This window comes from Pelodiscus sinensis, chromosome 3, assembly GCF_052426305.1.
Source record: "Pelodiscus sinensis isolate ZL-2025 chromosome 3, ASM5242630v1, whole genome shotgun sequence".
In the NCBI taxonomy this organism is placed as follows: domain Eukaryota; kingdom Metazoa; phylum Chordata; order Testudines; family Trionychidae; genus Pelodiscus; species Pelodiscus sinensis.
Window position 1 is genome coordinate 76,026,456 of NC_143054.1, and position 26,034 is coordinate 76,052,489.

General features: G+C 41.1%; 1 long non-coding RNA gene across 4 annotated transcripts in view; it reads right to left on the reverse strand.

Moving 5' to 3' along the window:
- Positions 1-25,371, reverse strand: part of LOC149524659 (uncharacterized) — a 49,062-nt gene extending 23,691 nt beyond the window's left edge. The window contains exon 1 of one of the 4 annotated variants that reach the window (XR_016349150.1): positions 25,284-25,371. This is a non-coding gene — a long non-coding RNA (uncharacterized LOC149524659). Of the gene's footprint in view, positions 1-25,273 lie in introns of all 4 variants that reach the window. The other 3 variants (XR_016349149.1, XR_016349151.1, XR_016349152.1) reach the window with 3 other exon arrangements.
- Positions 25,372-26,034: the final 663 nt, after the last annotated feature.

Below are 26,034 nucleotides of genomic sequence, written 5' to 3' on the forward strand. Positions count from 1 at the left end.
TATATGCAATTAGATACATTAACAGTAATATACAACACACAGGCAGTTCTGATGTAGATGCTGCACATCTGATATTCTGATCTTAAGGATATTACTGAGTTCACAATTTCCAAGTGGTATGCCCAGGGCAAGATAAGTCCCTTGGCCTGAACTTGTATCAAAAGCAGAACAAACTCCCTAAATGTGGGGGGGCTTCTTACTCCTGAACTCTTTACCCTGATACGCCGCCCTCATGCCACTCCATCTTCTAGAAGTTCCATCATTATGCCACCTGTTCTCCTGACCCCTATCCTTGTACCAACTATTCCTCTGATGTCCAGCTCCAGTTCTGCCTCTTCACTCTGCCAATAATGCATCTCCTATTCACACTTCTCCATCCCCTCCTCCCCTCCAGGCCTGTGAAAAGGGGAAGGCATGATCCTCTGGCTCTCTCCCTATTCTGGCACCCCAACCTGTGCTCCTGGTGTGCATTACAGAACTCTGCTCTTTCTTTCTGGACCTTTTCCTAACCAAATCTGTTATCTGTAAACTCAGTCAGACACACTTACTTCAGGGCATATAAGGCACATTTCCTATGTCCTTCCTGAATAACAATTATTATAATTTATAATTTATATAATCAAGACAGGAACTAGGAGTGCCTCAATGTAGTTAACCACTTAAGTATGTGTTTAGGTCCCAATGAACTCAAGTCTATGCATGTGCTTCACTGCTTTTCCTGAATAAGAGCTATAACATTGACAGTACTGCCAGCTATTGCCAAAGCTGTAGATGCCAGCTGAGGACTGACAGATTTATAGCTGGAAACCAGACTAGCTTAATAGTGTTTAAGATAGGTGTTAAAAGATGTTTTGTAAGGATGTGTTTACGGTTTATAAAATGCTTGTAAATTGCTGCATGCATGAATTTTGTAATATCTGTATTCCATGCTTCCAGCAGTAGCGGATTTAGGGCAGGGTGAGCGGGGCAGCTGCCCCAGGCCCCGCGCTTGCAGAAGCCCCGCGCATGCGCCGTGGTGCCATGGCACATGCGCCATGTCACTCTCATCCACCCCTGGCTACCAGGTAATATGTAAGTTTTGCTTTAAAACTGTAAAAATGTGTGCTTTGAACTTGTGAACCCAGCCAAGAGGAGTGGTTCCCCCATCCATCAAGAAGAACTATCAAAACTGAGTGGTCCATTGTGAGACATCATGATACGAAGACTGAGGTAATGGCCTTTTTACACCTGTGAAGATATCTGCATGCAAGGAGACTCCTGCTTTCAGCTTAAATTCTGGAAGAAAGTAATAAATAGAGTCCTTCCAAATTCACAGCCATGAAAAATGCATCCTGGACTGTGAAATCTGGTCTCCCCCTGTGAAATCTGGTCTTCTGTGTACTTTTGTCCTATATAATACAGATTTCACAGAGGAGACCAACATTTTTCAAATTAGGAGTTCTGACCCAAAAAGGAATTGTAAGGAGTTGCAAGGTTATTTTAGGGGGATCAAAGTATTTCTACCCTTACTTCTGTACTATCTTTAGTGCTAGGTGGCCAGAGAGTGGCAGCTGCTGACCTAGCACCCAACTCTGAAGTCAGAACTCTGACAGCAGCAGCAAAGAAGTTACAGTGGTGATACCGTACCATGCCATACTGCTACTCTTGTTTTCACCCTGCTACTGGCAGTGGCTCTGATTTCAGAGCTGGACTCCCAGCCAGCAGCAACCACTCTCCAGCAATCTAGCTCTGAAGGCAGGGCCACTACCACCAGCAGCAGTGTGAAAATAAGAGGAGTAGTATCAAGTCACACCTCCCTCCATGCACCTAACTCCTTTTTAGGTCAGGAACTTCATAAATTAAAATACTGTGAAATTTCAGATTTAAAACCTGAAATATAGAAATTTACTATTTTTTAAATCCTATGACCATAAAATTGAGCACAATGGATTGTTAACTTGGTAGGGCCATAGTATTACAGGTATATGACATGAAAATTCTTTGTTTCCTTGTTGTTTGGATTCTCACAGGGCTGCAACTATGAAATAAGAACAGACTCCCCAGGGTCAATTTATGCTTAGCCCTAAAAGACTTTAAGCTCTGACATTATTAGAACTCTTTTACCTTTGGATCCATAGACTGTAACACATTTGTGTACATGTGTTGCCTGCTTTAATCTATAAATAATTCCCTCATTTCTTTTTCCTAGTTAATAAATCCTTAATTCATTTACTTTAGGATTGGTTACAAGCACTACCTTTGATGTGAGGTACAAAGTGACCTGGGGTAAATGATTGGTCTGTTGGGCCTGGAAGCAACCTGATATTTTTTTTCTAACTTTTGAAGTAAAGCAACCATTTATCAGAGTCAAGTTTGTACATCTAATACAATGAGACACCATTCTTACTTAAGGCCTCTAAACACTACATTAATCCAATAATAATAGACCAATAGATCCATTACTGCTTTCTAAAACCTTGTTGTCAGTTGGAAACAAATAACGGTTCCTTTTTTTATTTGAAATTTCTAGTAGGTAGCCTGTGAAGGGGGGTACTCATGGCTAGGTATGGCATAGCAGCTCTCTCATCTGACCAGAGCAGCTGTCAGTAAGAATGTCATCTGATGGTCCACCTTCTCCTGTGACACAGCCCTCTTACCAGGTCACAATTAAAATCCATCCCTTAGGGCAGGAATGAACAATAAAAATATGGCAACCTGCCAGGGTTAGTCCCTGGCAGGCCGCCGTCACTATGTTTACCTGTGCTTCTGCAGGTATCGGAGAATTGCAGCTTTCATTGGCCACAGATTGTCCTTTGTAACCAATGAGAATGGCAGGAAGTGGTGCAGACGAGAACACGGCTTCCTGCCACTTGCATTGGCTGTGAACGGCAATTCAGGGCCAACAAGAGTTGGCAATCATGGAGGTAGGGGTACCAGGAATTAACGCTACATACCAGGTCTGGCCCATCGTCTGGAATTTGCCCACCTACCACTGCTATAAAACAAAATCTATGTAATTCTAAAATCTGTATTATATAAATCTAATTATATAAAACAAAAATAACTCTATATAACTATATAATCAAAACTATAAAAAAGCCTGTATAACTGCTATTATATGCCAGGCCTATTATATGAGCTATTGTATGAGTTGTCCATCATCTTTTTCCCTTCTCAGAGGCTTCATCACCCTCTCCAGGAACTTGGGTCTTTCACTACAGTGCAGCAGCCAAAGACCACTCTGCGCAGCTCCTTGCTGTTTTCTCTATAAATTTCTTCTTATCATGGCTTTTCTGGGGCCATATCCTGCCCCCCTCCACCACCACCAGTTCCCAGCATCTCTCTAAGCTAGCCCTTCTCATGTCTAGAACTCTCAAGATTTCCCCCTGGAATCCACCAGCAAAATCCCAAGCTAAAAGAATACACTCAAAGCAAGTTCAGACTGCCTCAGGTTTGACCTCTCCAGTCATCTCTTCTTGATGCTCTGATCCTCAGCTGAGCACCTCTCAAAGTTCTTACTGGTAGGCAAAATCCTGCCCTGTTATCAGTGTTTACCCCTGGACTCTGCTCCCCTCTCAGTGACTTTTCTTTCTCTTCTGGCTTCTTACCAGACTTCTTTGCTCAAGAGAGGATGCTAGGTCTGGTTCAGGCAGGTGGGCAGGCTTGCCAGAGAGAGACTACAGACTTTTTCCTGCTACAGCCCTTTTTCTGCTCTAAACTTCCTCCATTTCTAATTCTCTCTTAATCCCTTCCCAGCTAGCCTTAATCCTCAATTAAACCTGCCTTTCATGCCAGTTCCAGCCCAGTATGTAAACTACCACTCAGGCCCACACATACCCAATCAGAGCCCATCGCCCAGCTATTTTGATTCTTAGCTTATTTCCATTAGACTCAGTGCTTAATTTTAGAACCTCGCTTCCCTGCATAAATTCAAATGTAATACCATGGACCTCAGATGTTATCTCTGAAGAAGCTATACTACAATAGTACCTTTTCATTAGTTTTATTCAAATTAGCCCCAGATTGCTCACATTTTACAGGGAATACACTCATTGATTGTTGTAGACCATTAAGATTTTTGGTCATTAATTTATTGCCTCAAGAGATTCTACTGAACAGTTTTTGAAGTGCTAACACTCACCCTCCAGGCCAGTGAAACGAGAAGGCTTTATTGAGGACATAACACTGCCAGACAGCATGGTTTTCAACTGAATAACTTACTGCTTCAGTAGATTTTGCTTGCTGCTGGGCATTTTGACTTGGTCAGATGAAGAAGAAATCATACTAAAATAGCTAAATTTAAAGAGGATTTTTTTCTTCAAGTAGTGAATCCAAACATTAAATCCCAGCATGAGTACAACAGTGGTTTTCAGTTTTTATCTTTAGGGCATTGTTTGTACATTTCATCATGAAAAAAATAGTGTTGCTTAAACTCTGCCTGCACTAGATTAGCAGACACACAGATTAATCATTCCATGAGAAATATCATAGGCATACTGAGCCAGCAAAACTTGTATAATCACCAGTCCTAGCCAATACTTTTCTATCTAGCATCCAGCATCAGAATGCAGTCAACAGACTGATCATCAAAATACAGCAAATGCACTAAGATGAATGGGAGAGGTACTATCCTTTTCAGGACAGCCTAGCCATTTGGTTAACTAAATTGCCTATAAGAATTAAGCCCAGAGACAGTGGGTCCTAAAGAGTCTCCAGGAAAAGTTGTCAGGGAGCCAGGAGAGCCAATGGAAACAGTGGGCCCATCTATGCTAAAGTGTCGAAAGAGGATATGCAAATTCCGAGGGAATTTCAAAAAAAATGAGGTTTACACAGCTTTTCAAAAAGGGGGGGGGGGGCGCCGAAAAAAATGCATCCAGACTACTTTCACCTTCAAAGGCTCCACTTTCGAAAGTGAGATCAGAAGAACATATGCAAATTCCCAGGGAATTTCATATACTCTTTTGATACTTTAGCATAGTCTAGATGAGGCCAGTGTACATTTCTTAATTGAATCAGGTCCTTTCTGATGCAATCTTTGTACGAGCAGAGGAGAGCTGGGGGAGATGTAGTGAGCAAGGAACAAGGCATGGAATTTCCAGAAATATCCATGCCAAGGGAAGGACTAAATCTTGGAACAATAGATACGTGAGTAGAACAGTAAATAATTAGTCAGACATGATCAGGGCTTTTTTGGGCTTGTTGGACTCCTCTGTGCTGAGTCCATGTACCCCTCTTCCCATACACTGTAACTTTTAAACTTAATCCCAGGGAAGCTATACTCTATTTTGAATCTGCCTTTTTTCAATTGCTGTGTAACACCTAGCAACCAGATATACTTTACTAAGTATGTCTTCTTTGTTTTGTTAATAAAATGACCTTTTCTGATCTGATTCCTGTGTCCTAGGAAGCAAGAGGTTCTATGTTAATGTGCCTGAGACTGAAATGTCAGCTATTAAGAAATTACAGTTTTCTTAATAGCTGAGGGAGGGAGGGAGGGTTAAAGAGCTTGAGGGTACCTCACGAAGAAATCTTCCTGGGTTCTCAAAGGGGGGGTTTCATTTGGGTGCTGGAAGAGAGCCATCCAAGGTCAGGGAATCTGTGACCTTGGGGAATTTTTAAGCAGAAGCCTTTAGTGGCAGGGTATTTTAAAGTCTCTTGCATGCCCCTACCTTTTGCACTTGAAGTGCCAGAGTGGGGAAACAACATTGACATGCACACTAGCTGCTTCTCGGAGATATATGGGAGTGCATTCCACCACCAATTATGTTGCAGGAATCCTATGTTGCATTTTCCATACAGCTGCTCATTGTGGAAGGCAGAATTGGGGAGAGCCTCTATCACGACCAAGAACTCCTATATCAGACTGCGTGAACAACTACCTGATTTGGGGCTCCCATACCACATCTGGATCCAGATTAACAGTGAAGAGCAGCCATGGCTGGCGTATCCAGAATAGACCACTTACATCTATGGTGCCATGCCAGATGCAAGACGCACATTCTTTTTTGTTCTGGGCCAGTGATGGTCTTCTCATGCTGAACATGGCTGATTTCCAGAGGCCACTGATTGACTCAAGACCATTTTGCTTTTGTTTTTTGTGTTGTTGTTGTTTTTTTCCCTTTAAGAAACCTTTGTTTTGTTTGCACGGACAAATTAGTCACTGGGCTGACAGGGCCCATGCTCATAGACCGTGGCCAATTGGAAAGCCCTAGAAAAAGATCTGCCACCAGGTGTCTAAAGATCAGGCATTAGTTATTAGGGGAGCTACTAAGCCCCAATCCTACTTCTAGAAGCAGCGCTGGGCATATGGGGCAGGGAGGCCCCCCCAACACCTCCTGAGCCTGTTTCTAGCAGAAGCCACAATATGGAGAAAGTCCTCTATCAAGGCATCCAACCCTATCCCTGGAAGATTCCCCAGTGCTTGACCTCAGTCCATTGCAGAAGCATGTGGCAGGAGGCGCTCCAACACCTGGATCCCCACTGTAGCACTGGTGTTGGAGGAACTCTCCCTCACTGCTGTAGCCCTAGGACAGTGGCATTGAGACAGAGCTTCTCTAGTCTTGGAGCCATAATGTGGGGTGGGGCAGAAAGAAGCAAAAGAGATTGTGAAGCTGCAATAAGAAGGTGGACTGGTAGAGCAGGATGAGCCCTGTGGAAGGGGCAGAAAGAAGTGGTGTTGTGGGTGGAGCTGCAGACAGAAGGAATGGAATGGGGGCAGGGCTGCATGTGGAAGGTCGAAGCACTCGACTTACTGTGGCAGAGGGCTCCAGGAAATCTTAATTGCTTGTTTCCTTGCCTTACCACATACATAATCACATATGTAGTAGCCAGACTTTATACTTGATACATTTATCATCTAAGGGTATACTGCCACTTTGCATATCCTGTAAAGTTACCAGGTAAAAACTAATACTGAAATCATAACTCATATTCTCATATTTCAACTTTACAATTTCTAAAATAGAAGAAGGCATCTTAGTTTTTCTGACAGGTATTGAACAGGAATTTTAAGAGCAATGAAATCTATTTTTTACTAACTGTGGCTGGCAATCACCCAGAATAGAATTTGCGCACAAGGCTCCATATGCCACTTCAGCCCAACACTCAGGCTATGGCTAGACCACAGGGTTTTTCTGGGATACCCAGAAAAACTCCACCGCATCCAGGGAATGCATTTGCTCTTCTGCAAAAAAAAAAAAAAAAAAAAAAAAGCGGAAGAGCAGTCATACTCTTTTGGAAGCCCTGTCTTCCTCCTCCCACAGAGAAGAAGGGTCCTTCTGAAAGAGGTTTTTTTTCTGAAATTTGGCCTAGTGTAGATAGGCCAAATTGTGGAAAAGCCTCTTCTGAGAAAACTATTGTAAAAAGGTATGCAAATTGAAAAGCACAATGTGTGTACCTTTTGCCGATAAAACCCCATAGTGTAGACATAGCCTCAGTGTGCTGAACACTTAAGAACATCTTGATATTTGGTTTAAGTAGCATATAAGAATGCATGGAGGCCCTCTATCTTGGACTGAATTTTGCCCAACATTAGCAAGAAAACAGTGTCTGTAGCAATAATGTGTGAGTCTTACCAAGAACACATATTAGGAATTGTCAACTAATGGAGATTACAGCAGCATAGTTAATGCAAGACAATATTTCCCACATGGTAACATTAACATGAAGCAGCAGTTTGAAATTAAAAAGGCAGAAAACCTGACAACTATGATGTACAAGTGTTTTAGTAAAAGTAGAAGCCAAGTTACATTTTATCTACTTGCTTTTAAAAATGCCCTTTTCTGTCTCAGCATGAGGACACGGAGAACGGGCAATGTGCAGAGCCATCCTGTCCGTTGGACAGTTTAGATCAGCCATCAATTTGGAGCAGCCCTACAATTTGGGGAACACAGGGTGGGCTGGGGGATTACTGATCTAGATGATGCTTGTTCTTGTCATGAGTGCAGTAGTCTGGTCTTGATGACCTTGCAAGGTATTTTCCAGTTTTCCAGTTCTAGTATCTATGATTCTATGACCGTTGTCCTATAAGGAGAAAAGGAGACCTGTACATTTTGCAAACGGAAGTAATTCTTGGTACCCCTACACTTTTTGGTGTGTGTGTATGTGAGAAAGAATTCAGAAGTGAGCTGGTCATGGGTATGCTTAAGAGAGTTAACTTTCAGTTGTATGGTGTGAGGCAACTGAAGCCTATTGGACCCAGTTAAATGCATGGTATGTGATACCACCTCCTCCCTATTCTTAAATAGTAAAGTTTAAGCTTGCTGTTTAAATTATCCCTATGTCTCTGTTTCAGTCACCCATATGGCTTGAGCAATGTGATTTAATTTTTAGTGTTATTAGAGTTTATAATTAGATGTTATTTATACTCAGAGAAAATAAATTCCAAAAATAATTATTAAACTCTTGAAAATGTTTTCTAAAACACTCTATCCTAGATAGAGTTTTATACAAATTGGCAGGGGATCTAACACCATGCTCCACTATCTGTGGGTTCAATCCAGAAAATTATAATTCATGCTAATTGACATCTTTACTGTAACTGCTCTCACAGGAGCTAATCATTGGCAAGATTCTGTGTGGTCTATAACTAAGTGCACACTGGAGAGGGAGGAGTTAAGGTGTCTATGTCCATGAGTATCTCATGACCCACACATGATAATTGTTCTCCAAGCCCACTGAAAATAGGACAAGAAATAGCGGGTGTCACAGAGTGAGCACTCACCCCATGGAACCTCACACTAGCCACTCCTGGAATCAGCACTCCTGCCTTAGAGTGCCCTCTGTTGATCGGTGTCCCAGCCTCTGGTGCACATCTTCTGCTAGTTCCGTTCCATGTCTCTTCCTAGCCACAGCGCCCTTTCTGCCTCAGACTGTCCTAGGCGAGTACCCCTGCACTCAAGGGTCCTCAATCCCAGGGAACCCCCAATTCCCCTAAACTCACTTTGCCTCAGTGACCCACTGCCAGTAGCCATCTAGACCCTTACGTCAGGGACAAACTGCAGTCTGAAATGGCCACTCATCAGTGGCAATGGGATATGGACCTACTGCCTTTTCTTGTCCTGGCTGCTTCACTGCAGCCTTAATACCCTCAGGCCTTGCCTCAGGCCCTGCAGCCTGGGAGTGAGGTCAGGCCAAAGCTCCCCAGCTCTGCCTGCCTTTTCCTAGCACTGCTCTGCTTCAGGAAGCCTCCAGCTTCCCTGACAGTCAAGTCCCTTCTACTCCTCAACTAGAGCAAGAGTATGAGTTCTCCTTCCCTCCAGGAGCCCTTATTTATATAACCCCAGCTAAGCCCTAATTGGCTGTTATCTGCCTCTGCTGTGGGCTACACTCTCTCAGCCTTCTCCCAAGGCTAGGTTTTAAACCTTAAAGGGTTAGTGCGGGGCAGATGCCCCCATTACATGCAGTAAAAGGGATTTAGGTTAGATGTTGGAAAAAACTTTTGAACTATAAGAACCAGGCTTCCAAGGGAGTCTGAGGAATCAACATCATGGGAGTATTTTGTAAACAGGTGGGACAAACACCTGTCAGGGAAGGTCTAGGTCATGCACTGGGCAGGACCTAATGATTTCTCCAAGTCCCTTCCATATTTACATTTCTATGATTCGATGCAAAGAAGGAAGAACACCAGCTCTTGTGCTCTGGACAGCTTGAAAAGTACTCCCTCCCTTGGAGGCACTCAGCTCTTTGGAGAGAGGCACAAAAGAGTAAGGTTCATTAGACTAATCCTCTATTCAGACCTGACCAGTCACTCAAGGGGGACAGTCATAGTTAGCTGGGCTGGCAAAGCACTAAGCACCAGTCCTAGAGTGCCTTACAATTCATCTTGAGTCTTAGTCAAAGCCCTTTGACTAAGAAAGGATGGTCTAGCGGTTAGGGTACTAAGCTGAGACTTAAACACTCCAAATTCAATTGTCTGCTCCACAATAGACTTCCAGTGTGTCCTTGACCATTCACTTGAGGCCAGATTTTTAAAGGTATTTAAGTGCCTAAAGATGCAGACAGGCCCCTGGTGGTATTTTCAATGGTAGGCAGAACATGTAGGATAGTATCTTGTTCCTACACTAGTTCCCTGGAAAAGTTTGAGAACTTTACACAAGGCAAAAACCATAATAGGTACATTCTGACAGCACTAGCACTATGATCCAAATACAAACTGAATTAGATGGGCAGTTCATAACTCCTCTCCTCTTTCCTGATTTTGGATGCTTATTCTCAGTGAGACTAAATGTGAATCACATCCAGGCTCACCAGTAGGAGACAGGGGGTTAAGAAGAGGGTAACTGTTACAGGGCCTGGCAATATAAAATGGCCTGAAGCTCCAAGTCCCTGCTGCTGCTGCTACTTTGGCAGCAGTTGTGGCAAGAGCCCCCTGGGGCCTTTAAAGCACTACTGGAGCACCATGCACACACTCCAGCACTGCTCTCCAGGTGGTGCTAAGAGCTACCTAGCCCCAGCCCCACCCCTTGCATCCCAGCTCTTCCAGGGTGTAGAGCAGGAACCTCCCACTTTGCTCAGGGGCCTGGCAAAGCTGTCGGCCCCACTGGTCACAGCTGGATTAGGTAGTACTATAATGACAATGTTAACGTTGTTGTTAAGCAATCTAGCTTCTGCTCCACAATGTTGATGCCATATATTTATCAAGGGGTGGGCAGATTGCCAAGCTGTGCCATAAAGGTGACGTTTTAATATATAAGGGTATGTCTACACTACCACCCTAGTTCGAACTAGGGTGGTAATGTAGGCAACCGGAGTTGCAAATGAAGCCCGGGATTTGAATTTCCCGGGCTTCATTTGCATAAAGCCGGGCGCCGCCGTTTTTAAATATCCGCTAGTGTGGACTCCATGCCGCGCGGCTACATGCGGAACGGACTAGGTAGTTCGGACTAGGCATTCTAATCCAATCTTCCTCAAATTTTGGCAACTAAGGTTTCCCTTTTTTAAAAATCTTGTCATGGGAAATAATCTATTAGAAGCAAGAAGTGCTGTCTTCCCCTGCTGTCTTTTCTTGCCACCCGAGCTGATTAATAGAGCTCAATTTTGGTCAACAGTCTGAAGAGCTGTGTACTTTGCAGCTTCCGTAATACAGACAGCATTGCGTGTATAAGAACAAATGAAATAATAGAGATACTGGAGGACAACAGAAAATGCAACCTTATTTTCATCGTGGGGAGGAAATAATTTAACTGGTGATCATCTGTGTCCACTTAGGTATTAACTTGTGCTTGAATTGAAAACAAAAATTCCATTTTCTGCAAACCCACAGTAGCAATTTTGGTGTGTTGACAACTCTGAAAGTATAGGCTGCCACTCTAAATTTGAGGGCTTTTTCCTGTAGGTTACTCTGTAGCAGTGGCAGAACTACTGGGGGAGGTAGGGTGGCAACAGCACAATGGTGGCCTTTAGGTATATGTGTGAAGGCTTTCATATGGGAGTGGAAAGAGGCTGACCTACAGTCACCCAACAGAGGAGGCTCCTATGCCGTGGGGCTGGGTATGGCCTCACAGTGTTGCTATCCAGTGCAATGTCAGTCCCTCACATTTGGCCCAACGACATGGCTAGGCCAAACCTCAGTGGTACTGCAACCTCAGCAACCAGGTCACACCTGGTAGTAGTGAGCCAGGTCCAGCTCTACTGCACAGGAGCTGTCACAGCCAGCATGCTCTCCAACTCATCCCCAAAGACCCATCACCTCCAAATTGCAAAACCTACCTCTGTCAGTATTTTGCAGGGGACAGTGTGATCAGTGCCCATTGACTGATGACCTAAAATAGTAATAATGTGCTGTGAGTTGTACCTCTCTGTCTTAGGGTACGTCTAGACTACCGCGTTTTGTCGACGGAAGTTTTGTCGACAGATACTGTCGACAAAACTTCCGTCGACAATTTGCGTCCAGACACATGGAGTTCTGTCGACAAAGCAAGCCGCTTTGTCGACAGAACTCCGTAGTCTGGACGCAGTGTTACAGGCAATAACACCTTCTGTCGACAGAGTTCTGTCGACAGAAAGTGTTATGCCTCGTAAAATGAGGTATACCAGTGTTGACAAAACCGCGGAGTTCTGTCGACGTTATGTCGACAGAACTCCGCGGTAGTATAGACGCTGGTATTGTTTTGTCGACAAAAGTCCCCTTTTGTCGACAAAACTAGGTAGTCTAGACACACCCTTAGTGAGCAGCCTGATTTGTCTTCCTCTTTTCTGGAAGTTGAGCTCCCTTCACCAGCTGGGTGTGAGAGGAATGCACGGAATGCAAGTACTTTCCCTCACTCCCTGATAGTCTGGGGAATGGGATGAAAAACAAGCCACATCCTAGAGTGCACGGCTGCTGCCTCCCCATGCACACACCCTCCTGAAATGGTGCCCTTGAAAGAAGGAGAGCAGGTTTATGGTTCCAGTCTATGAGTATGTCTGAACTGCCTGTTTATTGCAAGAAATACTCAGAAATAGATTATTTTGAAATAACACATCTACACTATAGGGAAGCCTCAAAATTAGTCTGAGTCAGGCTTCCCTAACGTGGATGTTACATTGATTTAGAGCCCCAGGAGGCACTGGAGAGCAATTACTTTGAATGGCCCTGGGGTGGAACTATTTCAAAATAGCACAGTGGAACATCAACACCACTGATACTCCAAAATAGATATTTTGGAAAAGGTGTTATTCCTCATGGAATGAGGTTTACAGAAGTTGGAATAAGCCACCCGTTATTTCAAATTTATTTCAAAATAATGGAATTGATGTGTAGATGCTCATATTGTTATTTTGAAATAACCACCATTATTCTGAAATAATGCTGCTATGTAGATGTACTCTATGTAGGCAAGAGTACAGGCTTTGTCATTTCAATTTCCACCTACTCACAGGTGGTAGAAATTTGGAGGCATTCAGTTAGCCTGGCAATGGCTCAAGGATGACCATACTATTTATTTTCTCCTGTATCTCTTCTTAGTCAATCCTAAAATGTTTTAGAATTGACTAAGAAGAGATACAGGAGAAAATAAAAGTGACGTGAGTGAGCAAAGGAAGCATGGAGATGAGAAAATGGGGGAGCAGGTGACTTTCGGGGATGCTAGACTGGGGGGGCAGCAGGCTCGGGGCGGAGTCTTTGATGTTAGTGACAAAAGAGAAAATAGAATGCTTGAAGTAAAAATTTTCAGGTATTCTGTATGTGGATTCTTTTTTCACTAACATTCTAGAATGATCTCAAGCTTGCAGAATCTCATGGAATTTTTCAGACCATCTAAGAACTACATTTTACTTTCACCTCCTAGAATGTGGCCAGCCATGACCTCTGGGGAAACAGAAGGGTACATCACCAGTCATTTAGGCTATGTCTACACTGAACTCTAAACTTGAAATAAGATACCAAATTTGTGCTACGCAAATTGAATACTTATTTCAAGTTTATTTCACAATAGGCTATTTTGAAATTTGGTGCTGACAACACAGCACCAAAGGCATCTGAAGGATGCACACAAAAATGACTGTGCTCCCTCTGCATCCAATTACAGCTCTGCAATGGTCAATAGGCACACCTTGCAAATTCTAGGTATGCAAGCGCAGTTAGCAAAAGTCCCTATATGGGGAGACCACTGAGGTGAAGGAGGGCCAATCATGTAGCCCACCCATTTGTTGGCATAGACTCAGAAAACCAGTGCATTAAGAATATAAAAAGCCAGCATCAGAGGAACATGTTTGAACATCTGCTCTCAATTACCCTCTTCCTTGCAAAGAATAATTTGGTTTTCTGGGGTTCATCAGGTAAGATGTTCACTGAACATAATGGTAATTTCCTCAGTTTGGTAGTACTCCTGGGGAAATACAGTGTTCTCATTCATGAGCACTTACATCAAGCACTTCATAAAGTAGCTATGGACCATTACAGCAGCAAAACAATTCAGACAGAATTGATTGACCTTATGGCAAGGAAGGTGATAGATAACATAGTCATGCAACTTGGAAAAAGTGAAATATTATGCCATAATAATGGATTGCACTCCTGAAATTAGTCACAGTGAAGAGATGTTATTTACAGTTAGATTTCTTGATGATGAGGATAACTGTACCTAAGAATATTGTATTTATTTCTGGTCTGTGAACAGCTCAATGGGAAAAGACCTTGCAGAACTGTTTATGAATGTTTTGAATAAGAGTAAAATAAAGCTTCTGAACTGCTACAACCAAGATTACAAAAATAGTGTACCCATGAAGGAAAGAAATAGAAGTCTCGAGGCAAGGATCCTTGAACTGAATCTAAGAGCTTTCTTCATGTATTATAGTAGCCATTCCCTCAACATGATTGTGTCAGATGCAGAGTCATTTTCTTTACATTCAGTATCACTCTTTGGAGTACTTCAAATGATATATGTCCTGTTTTAGCATCAACTATCAGATGAAAGATCCTCATGGACAATGTTACACCTATGACCATGAAGACACCAAGGGTATGTCTAGACTACATGCGTCTGCCGATAGAGGCATCTAAAATAGGCTACCCGACATAGTCAATGAAGTGGGGATTTAAATATCCCCAGCTTCATTGAAATAAAAATGGCCACCACACTGTGCTCAGCTGATCGTCGGCACAGCGCGCGAGTCAAGACACAGATCAGTCGACAGGGGAAGCCTTTGTCAACCGCTACCTTATGACTTGTGGAACGAGGTTTACAGAAGAAGTTGACAAAGGCTTCCCCTGTCGACCGATCCGTGTCTTGACTCGGGCGCTGTGCTGACGATCAACTGAGCCGGCACAGCACAGCGGCCATTTTTATTTTAATGAAGCTGGGGATATTTAAATCCCTGCTTCATTGACTATGTCGGGTAGCCTATTTTACATGCCTCTGTCAGCAGAGGCATGTAGTCTAGACATACCCTAAGTGACACTTTCTGGTAGAGCTGTATTGACAGCACAAGTCCAGTGAAGTACCAAATGAATGAAGTTTATGATACCCTGATGCAATTGATGCAGTTGAGAGAAGACAACACCAGAAACTGACATAAGGCTCAAAGCCTGGCAAACCAGATTACTGATCTCAAAAGTCTGGTCTCAGCTGAGGTTTGACACATCTTGTTCCAAGGAAATGTATAAGCAAGGCATTAAAGCTCAGTTGATGGACATCATGGGTACGTCTAGACTGCATTCCTCTACCAGTAGAGGGATGCAGATTAGGCAGGTTGACATTGCAAATGAGGCAGAAATTTAAATATTCCGTGCCTAATTTGCATAAAAATGTCCACCGTGTTTTGTCAGCAAAAAGAGGTGGTCTATAGGGGGATCTGTTGAGAAAGAAAGCCTTTTTCAACAGATCCTGTAAACCTCCTTGAAGGAGGCATAAGGGATCTGTCAAAAAAGGCTTTCTTTCTCGACAGATCCCCCTCTAGACTGCCTTTTTTTGCCAACAAAGTGCTGAGTTGGCAAAATGTGGTGGCCATTTTTATGCAAATTAGGTGCAGGTTATTTAAATTCCTGCCTCATTTTCAATGTCGACCTGCCTAATCTACATCCCTCTGCCAACAGAGGGATGCAATCTAGACATGCCCCAGGACTGTCATTATTTTGATGGAGCTACCTTGATTTGGTTGTGGCCTATAGAAACAAAGGATTTGAAGATGCTAACAAAATTGCAGAAAATTTAAGTGCTGAGCCTGTCTTCAATTTAGATTCACTAGGAGAAGCAACAAATATATTTACTAGGGCAGAAAAAACTCAGAAGAGAAATTCAAAAGAGAGGGGTTTTACTCACTCATTGACACTGTTTGAGTGTCCATTGAAGAAAGCTGCTTATAGCATTTATTTGCTTATAAATGTCATACATAAATACAGATTTACAGACCTTAGCATGCAGATTTATTGTCTTCCATGACAAGGATAAACCATGAATGCAAACAGAGCATAAAGATCATGAAATACACTACAAATGTACTAAAAATAAGAAATTCAAAAGTTTAACAAATGAAGAGGTGTGGCGCCAAAGACACTCCTCATCTGGGGCACCATTTGTTCTAGGGCTTGCTCTGGTTGGTGGGAGGGAAGCAGGGAAGAATGAAAGAGAAAGTGAAAGCATATACAATAAAGGAACAACACATTGAATCTTTGCCCAATACTGAAATCTGTTGACTTTGTAACTTGATACATAATAAATGTATCTTTTAAATATATATACTTTTTTTGTCTATGAAGTGATAAGTTTTCAAAAGTGTGAAGCCAGGTTACTGTGACTACACACTCACACACACCGTTCATGTGTTTGCATATAACCTCCATAGGTGGTAGAACAGGGGGTGCTACTGCACTCCCTGGCTTGAAGTGGTTTCCATCACATTCAAGGTTTAGAGTTTGGTTCAATGGCTCTCAGCACCCTCACTATGCAAATTGTTCCAGCACCCCTGACAATCTTTCATCCACACACGCGTACATGCACACACCTTCCCACATGTGTGTATGTGGGCAGGTATGCTGTCATTTTGAAGATTTCCAGTTAGAAACATGTACGGCAACTTCCAGCATCAGGGAACAAAAGTGCTTTCTCTCCTAGAATAACAAAAAGGGTTTGCAGATTCTAGGGAACCATGCAATTAATGAAGGATGATTACAAATTCTTGATTTGTAATTGTTTAAAACTGTGAAACTTGCACTGTTATTTATTGGTGGGTGACAAGCTACTGTAGCACAAGATAAAATGTATTTTCACCAGTGCTCTGGATTTAAAAGCAACATTAGAGCTCACTGACTCAAACGTTTAACCTGATTTATGGGTTCTACTGGGAGAGTATGAAGGCTAAGTCTTACTGAGATCGTGTTAAATTACTTTTAAAATTAAGTAAAGAAGAAAATGTAACCACTAATCTAAACATGCTCTGAAACATTAATTATGCATTTCAAGTGAAAGGAATAAACAAGAAATAATTTAATCTGTGACATAAAATAAATCCCAAAATGTATCCTTGCTGAAGGCAGTTTATAAATAAACACTTGTTTTTAAGTCACAAAGGAACTGGAGATGAAACCATTAGTAACTGAGTCAGAAGCTGTTTATTATATTTTTGTAGTCATTTCTTTAAAAACTCAGAAGTCAGTTCTAAAGGTGAGTATGCTGAGAAAAGAGCAAAGTACCTTACAATGAAAGGGAAGGGAAGATCTTTAAATTATGCCTAACTGAGCTTGTAAAAGGGATAAGAGAGCCCAAGATTTCAATTGCAATTGATGAGCCAATGTAGGAGTAAATCTTAATGGGGTGTGTAGTTGTAATATTTTTGATAGCATGTTATGCACCTCTAGAAAACTGCCAGAATGTAGAGACACCAATACTTTCCTAAAAGAAAGGTTCATAACCCCTTAGGTATAATGTCCTTTATTTTATCAACATTCAACAAGTTCTCTATGTGAAATAAGTTGCACATGTTACAGTATAGGTATTTCATAAACACATTCAATCAGTGTGCAAAGAAAAGGGTCTAATCAATATTGGAAATAAGAAAGTCTGGAAAAACTTGCCTGGAAAAATCCTTTTGAGGCACTTGTTTTAACTACTTCATTGTATTTTTTTCTTATATCTTCAGCACTGGAATGGAAAACACCAATATACTACTGATGCACCCTGAACTTCAAAGGTATCTCAGGCGAGGGTTACAAATATCAGCCACCTTTATTCAGCAGATAAGCAGTTAAAGTCAGAGACACTTGGAGTGAAATCCTCATGCCCTCCAAAATCTCTGAAGGAGAGGAGAGAGAATGAGAACAAAAACATTGAGCAATGAACTCCCTAGCTCTCTCCCACTTCAAATAACCCAAGTCCCATGGAGCATTCTACAGCGGGACTTCAGGAGATACTTGTACAGCTCTGAATATTTAATATGGAAAAGCCTGCTAAGATTTCAGGGCTGGAAGAAACCAAGTAGCCTTATCAAGTTTATTCACCTTTCTGTCTTGTTTTGCAGTCTAATGTTTTCCCCCACCTAATATCTGCCTTTCTGTTTTATGAATATGTTTATAATTATTGGATCACTTGCAGCTTTCAATTAGCAATACCACACATTAGTTATTCTCTGTGTAAATATATTTTCTGTGTAGTGTATTTATTTTCTTCATTATTTACATCACTGTATCATTGTTAATGTGGTCCAGGTTGAACCTCTCTAGTCCGTCTCCCTTGGGAGCTGACTGGTGCCGTACCAAATCATTTTTCAAAATGTAGGAGGTCAATATGGTTTAGCAGCAATGCTAACACTTCCACCCGCTGCTTATTGGGCTCCTGGAAGACATTTAGGGGTAAATTAGAGCTAAATAATAGTATACTGAAAACCATGACTGGTAGCTGTAAACAAACTTTATGGGACAGTGGGAAATCACCCATGATGAGTGGACATCCAACTAACTAAAATCATGCTAGACCATGGATGTTGCTATACCAGAGTATGCCAGTCTAGAGAGTTCAACCTATAGTGGCAAAACATTTCAATCGGGATCGGGGCCCATTGTGCTAGGGGTGGATAAGGTCCTGGCCTCAGTGAACATAATTTGAAACAAGATATATCAGGAACAATTCTCAGTACATATCCTCATGGCTTAGAGCTTTTGTTTAGTGAAGGGAGAATCTCCAGAGGCACAGAGGTTAGATTTGCATAACTATTCAAATGTTCAACATCTTTTGAAAAATTAAATCAATCTACTCATACTGTGTATATTCAGTTAGGTCTGATTCTAACCTCACACTGCTGCAAATCTACACCCTCTCCAATGAAGTCACTGAAACTATTGTCACTATAAAACACAAAGGCAGACAATTATGTCACTATATAAGCACAAAGCAGACAACCTCTACAACCCCTCTCCAGATGAAGAACCTCTCTCTCCTTTAAGATTACAGGAATCTGTGAGCTGGAATGTGCCTGATAGGCACTTGTTGTAGGATATTGTGGGCTGTGCTATACTGCTGTACAAATTGAGTGTAACAGGAGGCATTGTGCAAAAAAGAATGCATGCCAGAGGAATAGGATATTGAAGCAGCTCTTAAAAGGGAACTATGTGTTTTGTACTTCACAACAAGCCAGTTGTGAAGGGCATAGGATCAGCATTCGGTCCCTATCCTTCTGTCTTTAAGTTGGATAACTCTGTCTTTAGACATGTACAATGCCTGTGCACATGAGCACAAGGACTGGAAAATGTTCTTGCTCCTTGTGTGGGAACATTACCTGGGAAGTTCCTTGCATATACCCATATCCTGTGCCCCCAGCATGAGTAGGCCACAATCTAGGAAATTCCCTTTTTAGGAAATTGTGCTAAGATTGTGTTGTTAAGCAGATAGGTATAGACAAATTGCAGTGATGTAATACTAATTTCAAAGTCTGTTCAGCTCATAAAAAACAAATAAATTAATGAAGATTGCCTATCTCCTAAAACTGGAAGGGACCTTGAAAGGTCATTGAGTCTAGTCCCCTGCCTTCACAGCAGGACCAAGTACCATCCCTGACAATTTTGGCCCCAAATCACCTCCTCAAGGATTGAACTCCCAATCCTGGGTTTAGCCAGCCAATACTCAAACCACTGAGCTATCCCTCCCCATCGTGCAGCACAGCTCTGTAGAGCTGGATTTAAAGACTTTAGGATATGACCTAGCTATCAAGAGTCTATCTCACGAGTGTGTGGGTGAGGTTCTCTGACCTACAAAATGAAAAAGAAGGTCAGATTAGATTGTCATGATGGCATCTTCTGGCCAAGTCTATGAACTATCCTGTCCTGTGAATTTTAATTCAATATTTCTCTCCATCTCAAATTTACAAAGCAAAATCAAAATCTTAAAAAAAAAAAACCCTACAAAACCAAATCCCCAAAATGTTTTCATTTCTGGGCAATCAAAATGTTTTGTTTTGATCATTTCAGAACATTTAGTTTAGATTTCAAACTTTTAAAAATAACTTTTTTTCACTAAAATTAGCTTCAATTTTAAAACAAAAAGTCATTTCTTTAAAAAATACCACAAATAAATATTTTGATACTTTAGAAACTTTTTACCTCGATATTCTTTTCAAGTCAGGAAATTCATTGAACTCAACTCTGTTTTGCAAACAGTTTTGGTTTTCACAAGTTGGCATTTTGGATGAAAAAATATTAATCAAAACTCCAGATGAGCTCTAGAATTCAGGACAAGGGAGAACTCATTTGGGTCAAATATTGCTAGGTTTTCTAGCACTGGATTTAGAAGTTGTATAATTTTTTCTTCTTTTATGCATTCTACCCTGTTAATATTGAGCATAGATAAACTATTAACCACATTTTATCTCTAACCCTTGCATATCAACAGAGCAAATAATGGAGAGAACTTACATTATTTGTGCAGATGTGTGTGTAGAATATGGGCATGTGGGACCAAATTCCCATTTGCACTTCAGGACCTTTGTTCCACCTGAGAATTTCTCAGGCTGAACTGGTTCCTGTCACACCTCCAGCAGTGGAGCCCTGAGTCTTGGGCCAGGGCCAGATCACTCTGCATGCCAACTGTTCTCAATTAGCATGTAGTTCTTTATGATCTTCAAGTTGCTCTAATAGATGCCAACACTCAGGGCATCATAGAATCATAGCTTAGCAGCCTGGCAGTCACCCACCTTCGTAAACACACACACACACACACACACTGCACCAAACTCAGCTCAGATGTCTAGGCAATAACATTTTGAAGTAATTCCAGGAGATTGTGTTTGATATATAAAAATAAAAATTCTTTTCCAGTGCTGAGTGATGACAGCTTTATAATCACGATTGTGCCTGTTTGTTTGTTCTGGGTTATAACCAGGTGTACATGATTTAGCTCATAAACATGCACTGGGAGAAGATGATCTATTCAAGACATCTCTCACAAACAAAAGACAAGGAGATATTAAAACTAATTATTCTCTTGTTCTTTCCATTCTAATAAGTTATATGAAGATACATCATCTAAGTTAAATTCATATACACACACTCAAAATTAACTGATAGGAATGCACTGGATTAGTTTACAATGGCCACCCAGAAATTTGGAACTTTAAAGGTTAGATATCCTTCTGGGCACTTATTTCCCTAGGAAATAATTACCATTTTTATTTAAGTGACAAATGACACATGAAAGAAAGAGCAAGTGTCTTTCTTTATGCTTGATAATACATGAGAAGACCATGTATACATTTGACCAAAGATATTTTACATCTGTGTATTTTAAGCATGGTTTTAATTCTGGGGTGGGGAATGTAAGGCCCTAGGGCCAGATGCAGCCCCTGACTTGCTTGGATCCAGCTCCTGAGGGTCAGGGCTCCCCCCTCCGAGAATTGGGGGCCCGTGCTTGTGTTCCAGCTCCCCTGCTGCCTGCCTGCACTCAAAATCTACTAGCCTGGGACCCACTAGACTCTGGCGTGCAAGGGGAATGTGGGGAATGTCTTTTTCCTTCTCAACCTGGGGCTATATCAGTGTGGATTTGTGTGGGTTGGGGGGGTTCCTTCTCACTTGTGTGCTGCCCCCAACAGATTTTTCTGTAGGTCAGCGGCCCCCAAGCCCCCAAAATTTCCCCACCCCTGTTTTAAATTCTTTGAAGATCCTTCATTTCCTTTTGCAGGGGAGAGGTGGAAGGGGAATGAACCTGTCTTGATGCATTTTTCTTTTGTTGATGTATTTTTCTCTTGCGTCCCTAAAGTGGCATTGCAGCTGGTCATTGTTATAAAAGATTAAGCATGCAAGCTTCAAGAAATAAAAGCACTAAATTGCATGCTTCTGAAGCTTAATCCAGGCACAATTTCTCTTGCAGTGAAGCTTGACCTCTCACACCATTCACCCACACACATATATATACACTCCTCTGCCAGCTCATGCTGTAGTCTGCTCATTGAGGAAATTATCCCCTTTATTCAAAAGCTCTTCAGGATTCACACTTGGACCCATCTGACTTTGCCCAAGCCTCAGTGACATGTGTTAATCACATTTTTTTAAGTTCATTTCTGATTGCAAAGATGACACACCACTGCAAGCTATGCTTGAATCTTTGGAAAACATTCCCTATTAAACATTTTCTGAGTTCTTCCCTGTTATTTTCCTGCAGCAGAAGAAAACTTTACCAGTTGGGTTAAAAAGATGCTTAAAATGAAGAATAATTCAGAATAGAGAGAAAGAAAGAAAGAAAGAAAGAAAGAAAGAAAGAAAGAAAGAAAGAAAGAAAGAAAGAAAGAAAGAAAGAAAGAAAGTTGTTACCTCCATCTGCCTTTTCTTTTGATTTTTGGCTTACAAGCAAGCTGATTTACAATTGTAGAAAACAAAACTTTGTATTCCTTAAGTTTGGTGCACAAACTTGCACTAGTACTAGATTGTTGTTGTTGGCTATTATATCTACCGTGACCTCAAGACAGTGTTATAAACATGCCAAACTGCAGCATTTTTTAATGTAAGCCTTTCATATATAGAAAACATATTTCTAACAAGCATACAAAGACTGGGAGAGTTACAAGGCTTATTGCCTTACTGTACCGCTTTGATCACCAGCGGTAATATGTGTGTAGCTATGAACATGCACCTGTCAGCTGGCCATGGGTCATGTATTTTTTTTTCATGTGGTCTCATAAATCTGCAACACAACTTTTTATGATAAAAACATGTGAAAATGGACCTAGGAATGTAGAGAAAATGCAGCCAAGAATGTAATGAATAGTTTGTTACAAACTATAAACTCTGGCAGTATCATCACTTAGTAGTTCTACAATTGTGTTAATCTAACCCTGCGCAGATGGCTATTCACGGGATATTTGTTTTTCATTGCTACAGATAAGGCTGTGACACTTCTCTGGGAGGTGTGCTGCTTCAGCTCAACAACTTGGTGTTGCATTTTATACATATTTCTGAATGGTTTACTTATTCTTGGAGAGGCTACATGGTTTGGTGGACTGAGTACCAGGCTATAAGTTGGTAACTGCTGAGTTCTAATTTTGGCTCTGACACTGTCTTGCTGTGTGGTTTATATTTAAATTCCCTGTCTCATTTTCCCTCTTAAAGTTAGATGAGATCATATTATTTATGAACCATGAAAAGGATTCGGAGAAACTACTAGGGTTATGGTTTTACGGTGTTTTCAAAATGTAAAGCCGTAACTCTATCCACCATGACAAGGAGAAGTTTTGGGGGGGCATTGGGTGGAGGAAAATAAATCTTATGGGCTGACTCTTCACACCAAAAGAAGAGCCAATAGTGAAGAGACGATGTGTGTGTTAGTGGCAGCGGGTAAGCCATACTGAACTATTTGGGGATGTTATGTATCACGGCTGGGCAAAAAGATTCAGTATAGTTGCAAAAGTTGCCTACTATGTGGGGACTAATAGGCTGAGTACTCTGTCAGAGGTAGAATGAATTCATTTCCACCTCCTTATTGTCCATCAATTCAATCTGGACCTATCTCAGAGTTGCAGAGTTATAATACAATTACATCTGCAGTTGTGGCAAGTGAGGCTGCAGTAGTCTCAATTGTTCTTTTTTCACTGTCATATAATATGGGACATTGGCTCGTGGAGCTACACACTTCTTCTCCCAAGTCAACAGGCCAGGGACAAAGAGCAGATGATGGATGCACGTCTCTTTCAAATATACAATGTGCACACTGGCTCTATGCTTCTTGAACCCTCAGTGATGTTGGGAGATTGTGTGTGAAGAAAATATTCCTTACAAATTTGAGCAGTTGAGAAAATTGGGGAACAGAGGGAAATGGTATATAATAATAGTTAGCAAATGGTGAAAAACATGCTTACAAAAATATTAGTTAATTAGTTAGATACATTTTTTCCATTTACTTTACTTTAGCAGTTAACTGAATAGCCCCTTTTCATCCTACGAGAAAGGTGTAAATCTAATAGACCTGGCTGCAAAAGCAAGCAAGTTACAATTATAATTTTAAAAATTAGTCTGCATGCCCTCTGTTCCCAGGTCACTTATTTCTTATTTTGCCAACCTCCTCACAATTTGATGGTATAAGCTGATGAACCAAGGAACCATGTAACAAATCGATGGAAACATTCTGCACCAGCATCAATTGTTGTTCTACTTAAAGCTCACAAAGAATCTAAATTAAAAAAAAAACAACAACCATCAATGCAGGCGAAGAAAGCAATAGGCCACTGCAATCAGACATTCACTTTAAAAAAAATGCATGATAGTGCTGCCTATTCCAGCTCCCAGGACAGGTGGCATATAGAGGAACCTCTTTACTGGAATATTCACAAAGGAAGTTGGGGCAAAAAGAATGAACTGTTGTAGTATTTCTATTTGGAAATAAAACACAATAATACAGCTGTATCATGTTTTGCATCTCAATCAGTAAAAAGGAAGGTATTACAACATACTGGAGAGCATTAAGGAGCCAACAGAGTGCATGTTGTGACTCACATATCATATTGGATGTACTGGAGAAAAACAAGGAGGATACAGTGTTAATTTATTAGAAATCATCAAAACTTTGGTCGGTTATGCGCGTAATAGCTGGGTATAGCCACCCTATATACAACCAAAAACGCTTTCAAAAGACAGCAGCCATGCCTTTTTATGCTACCATCTTGTCAGCTCTCACAATGCCAAATTAAGACAGGCTATGTCAATATTTAAATGGAAGAAAACTGAGGAACACATAATCCAGTAAATGGTATAGGCGATCCACAAAATGGCAGTCTACAGATGAAGAAATACAGAATAGAGGATACTGATTTCATGACATGAAAATATTTCACTACCACTCTTTGGATGCAATGTAAATGACTTATTATCATAACAAAGCCCAAAAGTTGATCTGAGAACCGAATCTAAATCTATGGGGGTTTATGGCCAGGTAGCCTAAATGAAAGAACGTGGCACTTTGTATGTGCATGGGAAGGCAAGGAAGAGGTGAGTCTGAATTTTTTCTTAAATGTTGTTTATCCATCCAGGCCAGTTCCAGATGGCATTTTGAAATTTACTTCCTCTCTCCTCACAAGATCCTTGCCATCTCTACACATCCAACTAAATCTAAAATCTAAATCTAAATGTTTGTTCCTCCTTCCTGAATCTCACAGGAAAGTTTAATCCCGGCAGTCAGTATCTACAGAGAAGAATTAATGTGATTGCTACAAATCTGTCCCTCTGGGTGTGGGTGAATAGACTACTCCAGGAATCTTACATAGGAGAGCCAAAGGATTGAGGGCACAATCAGAGTAGTATCCTTATATTCGTTTTATTCCATATATATATATATATCAACAAAGATGTTAAGATTACTTATATGAAATTGTGAGATATTCTATTCCCCTTTTCAAGCATACTCACACAAACGTACTTATCAGGTGGCCAACACGGATCGTATCTGGAAGAGGCTGGAGATCTGGCAGTGCACATGCTGCCTTGGCATCTGTTGATACATATCCACTGATGCCCTGGTGCAAAGGACACTTATACACTTCTAATCAGTAGTTCTGTTGATGATTCACTGAGAAACTGCTGTGTAAAACTTTCCTCTGGGTATGGCACAGTCATTCTCTTAGACTTGCTTTTTTCATGTTGTTTGTGCCATAGTCACTTTGCGCAATCAGGTCTCCTGATGTTTTGCCTCTTTGCCTTCGGCCTCTTTTGTTCACTCCACCATCATACCACATCTACACTTATTCTTATTCATTCGTACCCCATTAATTCATTATAATCAATACTTAAATCAATAGAATCTCTGTAAATCATATCAGGAAGAGGTTGAAGGAGTAAAGGGGAGAGATTTGTTCCTACTGGTATTTCCCGGATAGAACCATGGTCTTTTTGAAAAGTTAAGCTAGTTGAACTATTTAATTCTGAAAATTCCTATCAGTTCAAGACATTGTGCAATTAGGTTTAAAAAAAATGAATATGAGAAATGTTAATTAGTTAGTACTCACATTAATAATTTAAGGGATTATTTTAATTAAATGGAAATGTCATAGCTTTGAGCAGGAAGCATGAACTCTTTGTCTCTTAATATAAATGCGTTTTTGTTTTCCTCAAATATGAGTTTACATTCTCTGCCAGTCATAGTGTCCATAACATCCATAGGCTAAATAGTA